We start from the raw sequence: 16,824 nt of genomic DNA, 5'->3' as shown, positions 1-16,824 counted from the left end.
TGAGGAGGGGGTCTCCACCCACAAGAGAGAGTCTATTTAAACCCCTGGGAGACCCCTCCATTTTGTCTTCAGCTGGTGAAAGAGAGAGCCTCTCCCCCCCGGGGAGATACTTGAAAGAAACTGGAAAAAGGACAGTGTGCAAGGTGTGTGAGTGATTGCTGGACCCAGGCTAAAAGGAGATGAGTCTGTAAAAGGGAGCATTCTGGAACTGGTGAGGATCTTATCTGTATTCACTTTGATTAGATACAGATTTGCGCGTTTCATTTTATTTTGCTTGGTGACTTTGTTCTGTTTGTTACTACTTGGAACCACTTAAATCCTACTTTCTGTATTTAATAAAATAACTTTTTACTTATTAACGCAGTATGTGTTAATACCTGGGGGGAGCAAACAACTGTGCATATGTCTCTACCAGTGTTATAGAGGGCGAACAATTTATGAGTTTACCCTGTATAAGCTTTATACAGGGTAAAACGGATTTATTTGGGTTTAGACCCCATTGGGAGTGGGGCATCTGAGTGTTAAAGACAGGAACACTTCTGTTAGCTGCTTTCAGGTAAACCTGCAGCTTTGAGGCAAGTAATTCAGATCCTGGGTCTTTGTTGGAGCAGACGAGCGTGTCTGGCTCAGCAAGACAGGGTGCTGGGGTCCCGAGCTGGCACGGAAAGCAGGAGCAGAGGTAGTCTTGGCACATCGGGTGGCAGCTCCCAAGGGGGGGTTCTGTGATCCAACCTGTCACAGGGTGGTTGTGAATAGTCTAGTGAATATGCATTTATTTGGTATTCTGTTGGCTCAAATTCAACCCTGAAGTGTTGCACCCACAGAATTCAAGCAGAATTTGGTATCCTGGGTATCAGTTAAAGTAGAGGGCACATATTACATCAATTTTTTTTTAAGCAGACCTCTCCATTGGAATCAATAGGGCATTGTACTTAAAAATCAATAGCACAATATGGCACAAGAGGTTTGGTCTACTTTACACCTTCCTGTTAGTTGCTTTTCCTGACTCCATCAGTGAAAAAGTTATATTTGCTTTGCAGACCAGAGAATGCCAAATTAGTGAAAGCTACATTATTTTGCCACTCAAACTACTGCTGAACTCTACACAGTGCCTGCAATGCTGGTGCACCCACTTGCATCTGGCTGCATTTAGCTCCATGTTCCCTATTTTAAAATCTTCATAAGCCTTTATGAAAGAATACAAAGCTAAAAAAATTCTGCTGTTCTGATATGCTAACTTTTTATTTTTAGCATATACCCATTTACTTAAGATAAGTAAACAAATAAGTTCCTAAACATGCAGCCAATAAGTCTATCAGGTGTACATCAACCAGTCGGGGAAGTATCAACCTTTTCTGCAACTATTTACACATTAAGCATCCTCAACATCCCTTTTGTAAATTCCTTCCTTTACACTGTTCACACCATCAACAATCTAACCCCCCACCCCCGATTTAAATATGGTTTAGCAAGCTTGATACCGATACTTTTGCAAGCTACATTTTTATTGTTAAATGAAGCCCTTTAAAAGCTGAACAATCTCCTTTATCTTTAGGTGAAGACAATAAATTCTCTTGTTTGACTAGTGGCAAGATTATCTTTACTGAGTTTTGGGTATACTGGAATTTACATTGAGTTAATTTGCATATCAAAGAAGGCTTCCACTCTCAAAAGTTTGTTTGTGACTGGAGCTAAGCATAGCTAACTGTTAAACAAAGGAATAGATCCTTAGTGGCATCATTGTTTGAAATATGATCTAGGATTCGGAAACTGGGTAATGCTGCCAGATATTTTTTGACTTACCATGACTTTAAGTGTTCTGTTATTTTAAACTAGTCTTGAAGAGAAGGGGCTAAACCCAAAAACACTGCCTGAGTTTGCTGCTTGACCCTAATTTAGAGTGGGTTTCAAGTTTCATACAAACCTTTTGCATGGTCTTTTTGCTTCTTAACTTTCCTTGGATGTTCCTTTGCTCTTGATTTAAAAAAGGGTAAACAAGAGCTGTCACCTGCCGAACATTATACTATTCTATATTTATATGCCTCTATCATGTCCTTTTTTACTTTCTACCTCTCTAAAATAAACAGTGCTAATCTTTTTCAGTAGCTTCAGAGAGTCCAGTTTATCCATTCCTCTAGCTATTTATGCTGCTTGTCCCTGGACCATTTCTACTGCATCTTGTATGAGGTCCGAAGACCCCAAAGGAGGCAAGGTGAGGCTATATCATTGGAAATATAACTTCAGTATTTTCTGTCTCACTTTTTATACATCTTTAACATTCTCTTTTGCTTTTTTCCCCACTACTACTGGGCACTGAGCAGATGTTTTCAGTGAGCTGTCCACAATGAGCCACAGGTCTTTTTCCTGAGTGGTTTTAGGTAAGACCTCATCAATGTGTATAAGTAGTTCAGATTATTCTTTCCAACATGCATTGCATTTGTCAAAATTGAATTTAATCTGCCATCCTGGTGCTAAATTGCTTTGTTTTGTTATATCCCTATTTTCTATGAGTCTTCTCTGGTCTTTACTAACCTCAATAATTTTGTATCACCTGCAGATTTAGCCTCTTCTCTGTTCACCTTTTTCTTTTGGATACTGATCCTTGTACAAGACCTTAAGGTATTCCAAGGTTAAATTATTTTTATGTTGAAAATTCATCATTTGTTCCTACACTTTTTCTCTCTCTGAGAAAATTCTGTAATAGATTAGAAATTGTATCTATTTTGTTTCTTGAATAGCATCTTGCACAGGATTTTGTCAAAGGCTTTTTCAAAGTCCGAGTTATATCAACCTGTTCTTGTTCATCCACTATTTTGCTGACTTGTTAAGAAAAGTTCTAGCAGATTGGTGAGCACAGTTTTCAGTTAGACACCATGATGGTTTGTTCCTATCAGATCCTGATCATCTAGATATTTTATAACCTTATTTTTAATCACTATTTCTACTGATATCCCTGGTGCTGAAGTTAGGCTCATTTGTCTGTAATTCCCAGGATTGCTCATTACTGCCTTTTTAAAAGATAAATACAACTTCTTCTACCTTCAGGTGAAGTAGCTGTTTTTAATGAAGGAATGCATATTTTTGATAGTAGTTTAACCTATTCATTCAGTTATTTCTTTAAAATTACTTCAGAACTCTTAGCTGAATGCCATCTGCTCCTGGTGACTTGTCACTTTTTAATTTCATCAGTTTGTTCTAATGCCTACTCTTCTGACACCTCAGTCTTTGTGACAGTGACAATACCTATTTACCTTTTTACCTATTTACTTTGTCTTTACTAACTAAAAAGAATAGGTATCTCTCCAACATCCTCTGTAGTGAGGACTGATGCAGAGAAATCATAAACTTCTGTACAGTGTCCTTATCCTACTAAACTACTCCCTTTATTCTTTTGTGGATCCACCAATTCTCTTACAAGTGCTGCCTGCTTCTGATGTACTTAAAGAATTTTTAAAAATATCTTTGGCTATTTGAGCTTCACATTTTCCTCCTACCTCACCTAATGTCTATCCTATATTTTAGCTGCCATCGTTTATTACTTATGAAACTCTCAAAGCACAAAATAATTCTATGATGTATCTGTCATGTTAGTGTCACACTAACTCAAACCTAACCACCTACATTTTCTCCCATATTTGAGTGTCTAAACAAAAAGAAAAATAGAATCTTTAGATGGCATTGCTTAACAAATTACAATACTATTGGGTGCAATGAGTTCATAAAAAGTTACCATTACATATACATGCATTTTTCCTTCAGGCGGTGCAGTATTTACTGATAATTATATAAATATTAGCACATCTAGAATGGTTGCAGATGCAAAATTGGCACCCTGACTGTTAGGTTTCAGAAAGACACTTTTGAAATTAGTTACCTTTTATTTCCTAATGGACAGTCAATGAGAGGATGGAAGATTTATGTCTATTGACATTCTTAAGAGGAGAAAATCCATTACTAATACAGTATCTGGAGATATACTTTTTCTTAAATAGTTAGAACTGCCACATCAATGTTCCAATTGGACTTTTACTAAAATATCTTCCATCTTGGTGTCTCTCCACAACCTTTGCCATCTTCAGTTAATAAAATCCTCTTATCTTTAGGTAAAAAAGATATCTTTATTGTAAAGCTAGACCTGGATGAAAAGTGCAAAATAAAACACATTGTTGTAGTGTTTGTGATCTTTTTACTCACTTTACATGAACATTCATATGAGCAAAATTTTGTCAAGAATGTGCACAGAAAGAGGAAGTGTCCCAAATACTTGGGTTAATGTGTATTATGAGAATTTTTGCAAATATACAAGATGCATTCAATGAGGTTGTAACTAGGAAAATTCATGCAGAGTTTGGCTTTCTGCTTGTCAAGTACTCTGTGTAAACACTTACGGCAAATTTTGCTCTCAGTTATATTGGTACATCACCCATTGTAGCCAAGCAGATGAGGGACTAGACATTACATGAATACAATGGGCAAATGCTTTACCAATCTGAGTGCAAAGAAAAGAAGGGAAGCTTCATTTTTTTGGAGATGCAGAGGGATGTGAAAAGTGTGCCTGAGTAAATTTAAGTTTAGAGTTAAACATCAAAAGTATTTTTCTAAGACAGAAAAGATTTAGGCAGGAGGACAAAATATCTATGATGGATTATTTCAGGCATAACAGAGAAATGAGGTTTCAGGAGGATCAGTTCCATAAGGAACTTATAAATGATTACATAAAGGGCCAAAAGAAGATTGCAGTGCTGTCCCAGGAATAGGTCCTTTACATCTGTTCATACATCATTCGCACACTACAATAGCGTGACACCAGACCTCTCCTGCTGCATCCTGTGTAATTCCCATGATATTCTACTTCTGCCTGGGACCAGGGAAAACAAAACTGAAACCCACACCTGGATCCCTATAGCATTGAAACCCTCTATCCTTAGGGTAAAATCAATCTGTTGCAGAGCCTGAACGTCTGTGCATCAGGTATATTTATTTTGGCAAAAGATCTCTGTAAATAGTATATCAAGTATGCTGCTTTAATGGTAATACATCCACAATACGCTCCTTATTAAGTTATCACTTGAACTTTTATAAATCATATGGAAATTAAACACTTTCTAATTACATAATGATAAACCTTCCGCCAGTAAAGCAAACAATAGAATTTAATAGTAAGAATTTAATAATTGGTAAAATATAATGCTTTAATACATTTCCCAGTACAGTCCTCCATAAACTCCATCACTTTAATTCATAAAATGCATATAACTATGGTGATTGATTGCAAGAAACTCATAATTACTACGCAAAGATAAAGCTATTATCATAAACAAAAGTTTAGTTAAGCACTGGAATAGGCTTCTAAGGGAGGTGGAGATTCCACCATCATTTGCAATTTTTCAAGAACAGGTTAGACAAACACTTGTAAGGGATAGTCTAGGGGTACTTGATCCAGCCTCAGTGCTGAGAGCTGGACTAGATTACCTCTTGCAGTCCTTCCAGCACCACATTTCTATGATTTATTATTCTAAAACATAATATTTTCCCCTTGAAATCATGCCATTTACTCCTACCTACATCAGGAGTCTGCATCATCCTGCTGCTCCCTTCTGCACTTTGAAATATGTGCACAGAGCACTTCTAATTTAGGCAGTATACCTATTGCAGTCAGACATGCCAAACCTGCAGAAATAACCACAGAAATTGGGCTTGTTTTTGGCTTAATTGGGCTGTGAGTTGCTTGCCGGCTAGTTTTTGGCTTGTTGCTTGTTTGACTTGTAGCTTGTTGCGTTTTTTTTTTTTATCAGCTTGGGGCAAGTGGGGGAGAGAGTCAGGGGTGCACAGCAGGCCCACCACAGCCCAGACTGCACACCAGGGGGATCTAGTCACACAAAGTTTTGGGGGATTGTCTCCTTTTGGCCTTGTTTTGAAATGGGATTAGCTTGATTTTTGGCTTATTGTGAAAGTCAGGCTGCTTATATACTGTGTGAAAGTTGGTAACTGTGATTGCAGTTGTTTATTTAAGTCACATCCTCAAGTGGCACAGCTTGTCTGTCCAATTATGCATAATTGCAGCAAGTCCCACTGCCTCATCATTTCACAGTGCACTGCAGACAGATGATATAATTGCTACATTGCTAATGGGTCTGTCATTGCAGACAGAGGTTCCATAGTAGCTGTCTTGAGTGTCCTATCAACTCTCTATTCTGTTACAGAAGGGAAGTACTGCACATGAAGCTTTGCTGTTTGCAACTTGCTTTGCTTTACTTTTCTGAGTAAGTTTGGTGGGGCTGGAACCCCACAAGGTCTCTGTGCTTTGGTCACCCAGTTATCTATTAGGCTACGTCTCTTCCACTATCTCCTTTATCCTGGGAGACAGGGTTTATTTCCTGGGGGCTGCATTGGGAGGCAGGCTAGTGACCCTTCCCCTCACACAGGATGTAGCTGGCTCCTGCCTCTTGCTAGTCAGCCCCTAGCTGAGCCAGGTTCTCTCATTGGCCTAGTCTTCGATGGCGTGCCTCCGGACCAGCCGGTAAGTGATGTTCTGGGATCGATTTATCGCGTCTGGTTAAGACGCGATAAATCGATCCCGGATCGATCCCGGAAGTGCTCACAATCGACGCCGGTACTCCAGCTCGCCGAGAGGAGTACGCGGCGTCGACGGGGGGAGACTTCCGGCCGCGTCTGGACCGCGGTAAGTCCGGAGTAAGGTACTTCGAATTCAGCTACGTTAACGTAGCTGAATTTGCGTACCTTAGTCCGAAGTCCGGACTAAGTGTAGACCAGCCCATTGTCTCTCCCCTCCAGGCCTTGCATTGGCTGTAGGTATAACAGGGTGGGGTTAGTTGGGCCTAAAAGCTCTCTTTAACCCCTTTGGTGCTAACAGATGGTTTCACTGTCCAAGAGAGATGACAGCTGGAAGCTTGAGAATGGGTACCCTTGGACCATAGGAAGGGAATACCGGTGCAGCTGCCTTGAACTGTGACATGTACCATTTTAACTATGCCGGTATTGTTAAAGCAGTACAATCCATGTGTGTAGACAAGGCCTTAGAGTATTTGAGAGACTGAATCATTTAATGGTAAACCAATCATTAGGCACTTCACACACTCTCAGATTCATCTGTTCACATATTTTAATTTAATTACTTTGTAACTATGAAAACACTCATCAAATGTGGAAAAAATCTCCTCTGATCAGAAATTCTTCAGCATTTTTGTATCTTGGTTTAACTTCCCTTAATCTTGCTCTAATAAGGTACCAGGAATACATAAGTTTAAATAATTTCCTATAATAACATCCAAATCAGTTCTGTATGACAGCACAATAGCTTTGCCTTAGCCATCACAGAACAGAGACAGGCAAACACCAACATTTATGTGGTACCATGGCAAAACAATACTTTGGGATCATCTGCTAAAATGTAATGCCTCAGCAGTATGGTTGTCTCTGTAACAGCAATTCAAACACTCTTGTTTGGACTGTGGAGTGACCTACCTACCTTAAAACTTTTCCCGTATTGTAAGCCAAAGGGCCTATCCACATTTTTTGTACTATATTAACTACGTTGGTTTAGAAAGAGATATAATCAAATGGTACAACTCCCTCCCCCCCCGCCCCGCTATGCACTATATAGCACTATAAAGGTGCTTATATCATTGTAGCTTATTTCTCCAAATCTGAATGCTTCCTGCACTGTTAAACGGTGCACTTTTCTACCAGTATCAGGGGGTAGCCGTGTTAGTCTGTATCTACAAAAACAACAAAGAGTCTGGTGGCACCTTAAAGACTAACAGATTTATTTGGGCATAAGCTTTCGTGAGTAAAAACCTCACTTCTTCTTTCTACCAGTATTACTGTGTCACACTAGGGTGTTGTACCATGTTAACTGTTTCTAAACAGAGTTAAAGTGGTAAAAAAACTCTGTGTAAACTAGGCCTTAGACTCTGTTCATGCTGCAAAGGGCACCTCCCAGAGCCAGCAGAGGCCGCTTTGCCTCTGGGAATTCACCCTGATAGGAGAATGGATGGGCATGTCCCATCCTGAGCTAGTGCCGCCAAATTTTGGGGCTCTGTTCCATCGTATAGGGGATGTTGTGGGGACTTTGTGCCACCCCAGATTTTCTATCACTGTGGACCCTGAACCCACAGACCTATCCTAGAGCTAAATCTAGCCCCTTATTTTTGTGAGTCCAAATATTTTTTTTTCTTTCTTTGGGCACCATCCTTGTAAATATTTTCCTTTCTCTCATCTGCAGTCCTCAGACTCCTACTACAGCCAATTAATTTTGACCATGTTCTTTTTGGTTGATCAGTTCTGATTTCAGAAACTGTTGCTTGGTATCTGCATCTCAGAATCTAATTTTCTACTGCAAAATTGTAACATCATTCATTCATTTTTAATGCTCATAGGCAATTTGTCTTATTTTGAGGAGACACTATATGCTTTTATCTCAGGAAAAACAGAATAACCTAATCTGATCTCATTACTATTTGTTTACTGAGATAAAAATGTTGGTAGCGAAACAGCCCTCGACAGGCTCTGTATATGCTAAAGCATATTTGAACACTGTGTCTCACATAGTCTTGCAATTCTTTTCATTATATGCAATCTATACTGAAAGACTTTTTCCTCCGGAGACATTTTGTGTTGGGAAATCACTGAATTCATGATAAGACTTTGTGAAGAATAGTTCCACAAACAAAATTTCAGCCCTTATTTAATTTTTGTGATTAGTATTTTATGCAACATCCTATAAATTTCCTTTTTTTTATTGGCCATGAAGAGAGTGCTTTTAAAAGTCTTCTCCCTGATGCTCAATTTTTGCTTTTTGAAAGGGAAGTTCTAATAACATAATATGTGGCCTGTGATTTCCTTCTTTCATATCTCCTTTAAGTGGTTGTCTTGAAAAATATATTTATCTCAAAGGAAATTAGTCCTTCCGCTGAGAATTCCATTTGTGATGGTATCTTGAATTAACTGATTTTTAAAGATTTTATTTGATCTCACTCACTAAGTTTGATCATTTGTTAAAGTATAATTGCTCATCAGTACTGTACATCCAAGCTTTTCTGTCTTTATCTTGTTTTATTTTCCACTTGTATTTTTTTTTAATCTGCTTATTTTGTCATGATGTGATTTTCCTAATCATTATCTTCTTGTCATTTTATCCATCCATTTTATGTCTGTAAGGTTTGGATGAAAATAAAGCTTCACCTAATCCTGATCTTAAAAATCCCATCTACTGATTAACATTCAAGTCTTCAGATGCATGGTTTCCAAAGTGTTTTTAATATACTTTTTTAGGCTGCTTTGCCCATAACCTGTGGAATTTCCTGGCATCATTCCTTTGTTCTTCATACTGGGTTGAGGGCTATCACAGTAGCTGGTACATGTGTGGGACTGGGACTGTGGGGCCATGGCATAGTAGATCTTCTGAATGTACCAGGATCTTAAAAATAGGCCTCCTGTATCAGATGAAGGTTTTGCTGAGTTCTGATATGCCAGTGGTCACAGAGTTTCTAAAGATTTGTGTAAGAGAAAAAAATCTCCACCACCAAGAAGAATTGTGTAAGAATTAATAACACCAATATTGGAATTTTACATCTGGTATATAGGTTTGAAGGTAACACAACCCTTTTTCATGCCTTTATTTTATTGTTCAGTCCTCTCCTTTTCTTTTAGTTCTTTATGTCCTGTAGTTTGAATATGGGTGTGCAATCTTCTCATGGCAAACTTTTGTTCAGATCATGGGCCATGGTTACAGGACTAGCTGCAACTTTACTCCCTCTTGGTTGGGTCTGAGTGAAACTCCTAAGGTGTTAAGCTTCATGCTCTCACATTTTCTGGGGTGGAATCCCTTGATATTCCCACTCTTAGACCTGGTCTTTGGCTAAAGCACCCATATACCAACCATGTTTACCCAGCAGTTCTAACTGGATTCAGCATCTGCAAGTCTTCCCTTTGAGAGCTGTGACCAGTGTTTAATTCAGTGATCAGACAGCTTCTTATAACAAACTATTGTTTAATCTGAACAATAGCAACAACAAAGCATAAGAGAAAAGGGTTTAAACACAATAAACAGTCTGTATACATATTTGTCTTACCTGAGGTTTACCATCTCCCTGGAAGCTGAGGAAAAGCCTGACTTCTTCGGGCCCCCAAATGGGGAGGTCTGAGTCTGCTCCTACAAGCAGCTCCTTGACAAATGTCTCCACACGCCCCCCCCCCCCGCTTCTCCTTACAGAGACAGTTTTTAACTGTAAAAGTCTTTTTGATCTGTTTGTCCCATGCATTGGCAAAATAGCTGTGTAATGTTGGCTGGCACCTGGAGATAGCATCTTCACAACTAATAGTGCAGGTATTGTTTCTTACCACCTGACCTGTTCACCAGCCATGATTTATCTGGATCCATTGTTATCTTCCTGCTTGTTTCTTAACAGCTCAGCTATTAATTTAAACTCCTATATACATACAGTAAACATTCCAATGTATCAGACAGTAAACATTTTCCATGACCTGGACACATATAGCATTCATAAAGTAAAACAGAACAGCCCCATGTTGTTCATACCGTGGCACCATACACAGGCTGGCATAGGGCAACTACAAAATTGGCCTGTGAAGAAGAATCTCATCCAGTCAGGGAACATCCAGCCATCCATTCTTCATGTGTCTTATGCCTCCAATCAACCCAGCTTGAATTGTGAATTTCTACTACTGAATACTCAACCTGTACATTGTGAATATTGCTTTTTGAAAATTCTATAGGCTGAAATTGCTCAAGATACAAGATAATTAAGTCCCAGGCAGACTGCGAAGAGCTACAAAAGGATCTCTCAAAACTGAGTACTTGGCAACAAAATGGCAGATGAAATTCAGTGTTGATAAATGCAAAGTAATGCACATTGGAAAACACAATCCCAACAATACATACAAAATGATGGGGTCTAAATTGGCTGTTACCAATCAAGAAAGAGATCTTGGAGTCATTATGGATAGTTCTCTGAAAACCTCCACTCAATGTGCAGCGGCAGTCAAAAAAGCGAACAGAATGTTGGGAATCATTAAGAAAGGGATAGATAATAAGATAGAAAATATCATATTGCCTTTATATAAATCCATGGTATGCCCACATCTTGAGCACTGTGTGCACATGTAGTCACCTCATCTCAAAAAAGATATATTGGAATTGGAAAAGGTTCAGAAAAGGGCAACAAAAATTATTAGGTGTATGGAACGGCTTCTGTATGAGGAGAAATCAATAAGACTGGGACGTCTCAGCTTGGAAAAGAGACGAGGACGAAGGGGGGGATATGATTGAAGTCTATAAAATCATGACTGGTGTGGAGAGAGAGTAAATAAAACTTCCTTATTTACTTTCTCATAACACAAGAACTAGGGGTCACCAAATGAAATTAATAGGCAGACGGTTTAAAACAAAAGGAAGTACTTTTTCACACAATGCACAGTCAACCTGTGGAGCTCCTTACCAGAGGATGTTGTGAAGGCCAAATCTATAAAAGGGTTCAAAAAAGAACTAGATAAGTTCATGGAGGATAAGTCCATCAGTGGCTATTAGCCAGGATGGACAGGGAGGGTGTCCCTAGCCTCTGTTTGCCAAAAGCTGGGAATAGGCGACAGCGGATGGATCACTTGGTGATTACCTGTTCTGTTAATTCCCTCTGGGGCACCTGGCATTGGCCGTTGTCGGAAGACAGTATACTGGGCTAGACGGACCTTTGGTCTGACCCAGTATTGCTGTTCTTATGAAATATATTTGCATAGAACTTTGGAATAATTTCCAGCTATGAAAATATGCAGACATTACTATCTGATTCCAAACAACTCATGAAAAAGAAAAAAGTTAAACTAACCAATTGTTAGCTGTAAATAGTTCACCTGCTTTGAGTTGGATTTGAGGGTTTTCCATTTTGCCGATGGCATACTCATAATTCTAATATAAAATTACAGCATTAAAATTTTAAGAGTAAAATTGGACAGATTAATTGGTACTGTGGATATTATCACAATAGTCATCTTGCCATCTGTCCTGCTACAGTTGTACTGATACATACTGTATGTTTAAATATATCATGTAGCTTGCTTGGATTTGAACTTTAACTGGTTGTGAAGAATAGATGAATGATCTTACCCAGAAAGATGATGTACTGTTGTGCACATACTGGGAAAACTGCTAAAACTATATTGTTGCCACTGAAAACCTATTTAGTACAAGGAAAAAAAGCTTAAGGAGTTACATCTTTCAGGTGGAGAAAAGTAACCTCATCAGTTGATTTATAAATGCTTTGCTGAAAGAAATAAATTAATGTATTTTTCCAGTGGCAATGGTGCAAGCAGTATAAATGACAATTTAATAAGGGCCTGGGAAAATAAGTGTAAGCAGATCTCACAAGGGAAATCTAGCTTTTTCTTTTATATTGCACTTTGCTTCACTACACATATTTCTATTACTGTTGTAAGTGCTAAGGCCAAAGCCCTGTTCAATTAGGGAGAATTAACTCAAATGCATTGTGAGAAACAGAAGTTACACCACAGTTTTAATTACTATTCATTTTTAAGTTGAAGAACATTCACAATTTATTCTTGAACCTAGTAGATTGTTGGCTTCCATTAGATAAATGCAAATGTGATCACTCATTTAGTGTAAAACGGTAGCTACTGATGGTAGCAAAACTAAAAATATGATTTCTTTATATATTATTTTCTGGAGATTAAAGTATAAAATGTATGTGTTATTAAAATAAAAAGATTTTCCTAAAGCCATTGTTTCTCTTTGACATTTGGACTTAAAATTTACCATTCACAGAAAAATACATTAGATGAGTAGAGGCAGGAAAAAAGAGGTTGCTATGATGGTGCTGACAGAGGTTTGGGATCTAAAAAAGGATGTTTTAGTAGCGGAAACTGTCAATAAGATTTATGAGATGGATATGGGAATCAAAGACAAATTTCATTTTTCTAAAATAATTTTATCTGTCAAATGCGTCTTACTCCAAACAAGCGTGAGAAATAATGGAGTTGTTATCTAACTTGTTATGGGATTCTGCATGGTGACAGATCTTTTTATTTTGAATTAAGTCTCCACTAGTCAGAAACATTGCCTGCTATAACATGAGCATCAAAAGCAAATATTGTGAGTAAGGGAATTTTGGCTGCATTTATTACAAAAATAATTCATGTCTGCTTATAAGATGAAATCCTGCCCCCAAGCAATGAGTGGACATGCAGCCCAACTGCCTAGTTATGTTTCTTGTTGAAAACACTAGCACAATCCTGAGGAAGGAAGCTCCCTTCAGGAGCAGTTATACTCCTACTTTGTAGATGCCCAGCTATGCTCTTAGAGGTAGAATCTGAGACTCCGCTCTGTCACTGCCATATACATATGGGGATGTTTTGTGTTGGGCAATTGCTCATCATCCCTAAAGTCATTTGGGGTTCCACAGGCTTCCATTTTGCCTCTTGTCCTGCTTAGGCAGTAGATGGAGTCCAGTGAGGAGGCATGGGCTCTGGTGCTTTCAGTATATTGATGTCATCCAGCTTTCTCAAACTCATTATTTCATTCCACCCAGAAAATACTGGTGAATGCCTTGGCTAATGTCTGTTTAGGACTGGGGCTAACTGTCAACAGTCAGCTGGGATAAGACTGAGATGATGCTGGTAGTTTAGGAGGAGCATTCAGAAGATATGTCAAGTATTATGGCTGAACTTCTTATTGAAGATGTATGCCCACCATTCGATTTTTTTTTTTTTTTTTTTTTTTTTTTTAAGTTTGCAGCATTGTTGGATCCCAAGGGCTACTAGATGATATATCAATGTCTAGGAAGATTATTTTTTCTTCAAGTCTGGAGATTGTGACTATTTCTTGTGGCTAGAGATCTTGTTACTCTTTTCCATGCCCTTTTCACCTAAAAATCTAGACAACTGCTACGTGTTCTACTTGGTGTTACAGCTTATTTGAACTGGAATCTGAAGTTAATGCAGAAATGGGTAGTCTGTTTGTTAATCAGTGTGTCTCCCTGGGAGCACCTAGCACCAGTGCTCCACTATCCAACCCCCCCTCCTTCCTGACTACCCCCCTGGAACCCCTGCCCCCATTCAACCTCCTATTCCCCCCCCCCGACCGCCCTGACCCCTATCCACACCCCCACCCCCTGACCACCACCCGAACTCCCCTGCCCTCTATCCAACCCCCCTGCTCCGTGCCCCCTTACCGTGCTGCCTAGAGCACTGGTGGCTGGCGGCGCTACAGCCACGCCGCCATCACGCAGCACACAGCACCGGGTCAAGCCGGGCTCTGCAGCTGTGCTGCCCCAGGAGCTCACAGCCCCACCACCCAGAGCACTGCGCCGGCAGCAGAGCGAGCTGAGACTGCAGGGGAAGGGGGACAGCAGGAGAGGGGCCGGGGGCGAGCCCCCCAGGCCAGGAGCCGGGCAGGACGGTTCCGCGGGCCATAGTTTGCCCACCCGTTTTAAGAGATTCAGTGGGTGATGCATGTTTACATGCACCAGAAAGGAAAGTTGATGGCAGAAGAGCAGAGGGTAGGGAAAAAAAGATCTTGGATAGATGATATGGTATCCTGGGAGGATCAAAAGAACTATTAAGTCACGCAGATATTAGCAGAGGATTGTACAGAATGGACTTCCGTGGTTGCAAATCTCCAGTAATGGAGATGCCACATAAAAAGAAGAGGTGTTGGAAAAGATATAATCTTTGGTTGGGTATTTTCTGGGTTAGGAGTTTTAGGTGATTACTTCTATAATTTATGCTAAAGGTCCTAAAATCCAGAATAGTGTTTTTTAAAAAATATTCTTTATAATGTTTCAAAATATAAATATATACATATTGCAGCAGCGGAGGGATAGGGAAAGGACAAGGAGACAATCCACATCCAAAGAGGAAGAGTCAGGTCTATCCAGTTCATTGTTAAAGGGGGATAGGGAAAGGTAACATGTCCTCCCTGCCCCAAGACATTGAAGACTGCAACAACTCCATAATGAAGCTGTCACCCACAAAGACTACAGGAAACCTTATTCTTCCAGGGAAGCGGAATGGGTAGCAAAGCATCCCATACCCACTCCACAAGTGCCACTTTCAGAGGAAGTGTCTTGAGTGAACTTCATCACGGACACACCTCTCTTGCCCTTAATGGTGGTTAATATATGCATCTCTGTCATTGTGTGTGGGAGACAGAGGGACAAGTTCCATGGACAGCCTGTCAGGGCATCAGGCAGATTTCATTTGCATGAACTCCTCACCCTAATGTAGGACTCTGAAGGTCCAGATCAGTAGGTCGCTGCTGTACTGCTCAGTGGCCCCTGCCATGTCAGCCTGATCCTTCTGAGGATCAGTGAGCCCAGCATGAAGTATCTCTATGCAGGAGTAATGACTGTCCTTCAGAATTTGACTGCAGTGTAGATGAGATCAGCAAACCATAAGTGACTGAATGCAGTTGTCCAACAATAATGACACTTGGTCACTACTCACATAGCCAAATTCACGCTGGGAAAACAGAAGTTAAAAAGTTCCACATCCTACGACAAGTCCCCTGGATCAGCCAGGAAGTGATTGGCTATTCTATAGTAAAATGAGAACTACTAATTCACCTTCTGAGTTGGTAGACATGTCACCTGGGAAAATTGTAAGTAAATCTTTCTCTCCACCCTCCCCAAACTAACTGACTTTTCTTAGCTTAATTGGGCTATGTATTTTATGTCCTTCCTGTTTTTAAGAGCTACTTTAAGTGAAAATCATTCCTACTCTAAAATTAATGACAAATCAGAGGTAATGAAAATCTGTACTTGAGATACTCCGATAAAGTCAAAAACAGCTTCATTGAGAAGAGTACTGAAGTAATAAATTTGTAATGAATGTCAGCAAGATGAGAGCCCTTTATTGGAGAAAACTCATGTACTCTTTTTTAACAACTGTATGTGTCAGTTATACAAGTGAAAATGCATTTTGTATTTACAAAATTCTAGCATATAGTTTTTGTTTTTACTCTTAGTAATATTTATTTTACACTACAGGTAAACAGAAGTTTTGGATAGGATTTCAATTTTTTTTTTTTTTGGGGTAGTGAAGACACAGTCAAGGACAGTTTCTCTAGTTAAAATGTACAGTAACAATTATTTTCCCCAACCCCCTGAGGAAAGTCAGATATACTTTCTCTGTGGGAGATCCCCACATGGGTATTAAGCTATGAAGTCAAGGCTATCAATTTGAATGCGGGAGATTTAATTTAAAAAAAAAAAAGTGAGATTTTACTGAAAATGTATTATTGAATCACACTGAAATTTTCTTAATCACGAGAGAGAGGTATTTCATATGTTTAAGTGTGATAGTTTATTCTATACAATTTTCCCATCAATTCATAAATAATTTTTTATGCTGTCAATCGCAGTTTACTCACACGATTAACTAAAAAAAATAATCACAATTAATCACACTGTTAAACAACAGAATACCAATTGAAATTTATTATATATTTTGGATGTTTTTCTACATTTTTAAATATATCTATTTCAATTACAACAGGAAATACAAAGTGTACAGTGCTCACTTTATATTTATTACAAATATTTGCAATGTAAAAATAAGAAATAGTATTTTTCAATTCCTCATACAAATACTATAGAGCAAATCTCTTTATCATGAAAGTGCAACTTACAAATGTAATTTTTTGTTACATAACTGCACTCAAAAACAAAACAAAGTCCACTCAGTCCTACTTCTTGTTCATCCAATCGCTAACAGAAATAAGTTTGTTTACATTTACAGGAGATAGTCACCTGAAAGTGAGAACAGGCATTTGCA

The sequence above is a fragment of the Malaclemys terrapin genome, chromosome 11 (assembly GCF_027887155.1).
Source record: "Malaclemys terrapin pileata isolate rMalTer1 chromosome 11, rMalTer1.hap1, whole genome shotgun sequence".
NCBI classification, from domain to species: domain Eukaryota; kingdom Metazoa; phylum Chordata; order Testudines; family Emydidae; genus Malaclemys; species Malaclemys terrapin.
This window is presented reverse-complemented; position numbering follows the sequence as displayed.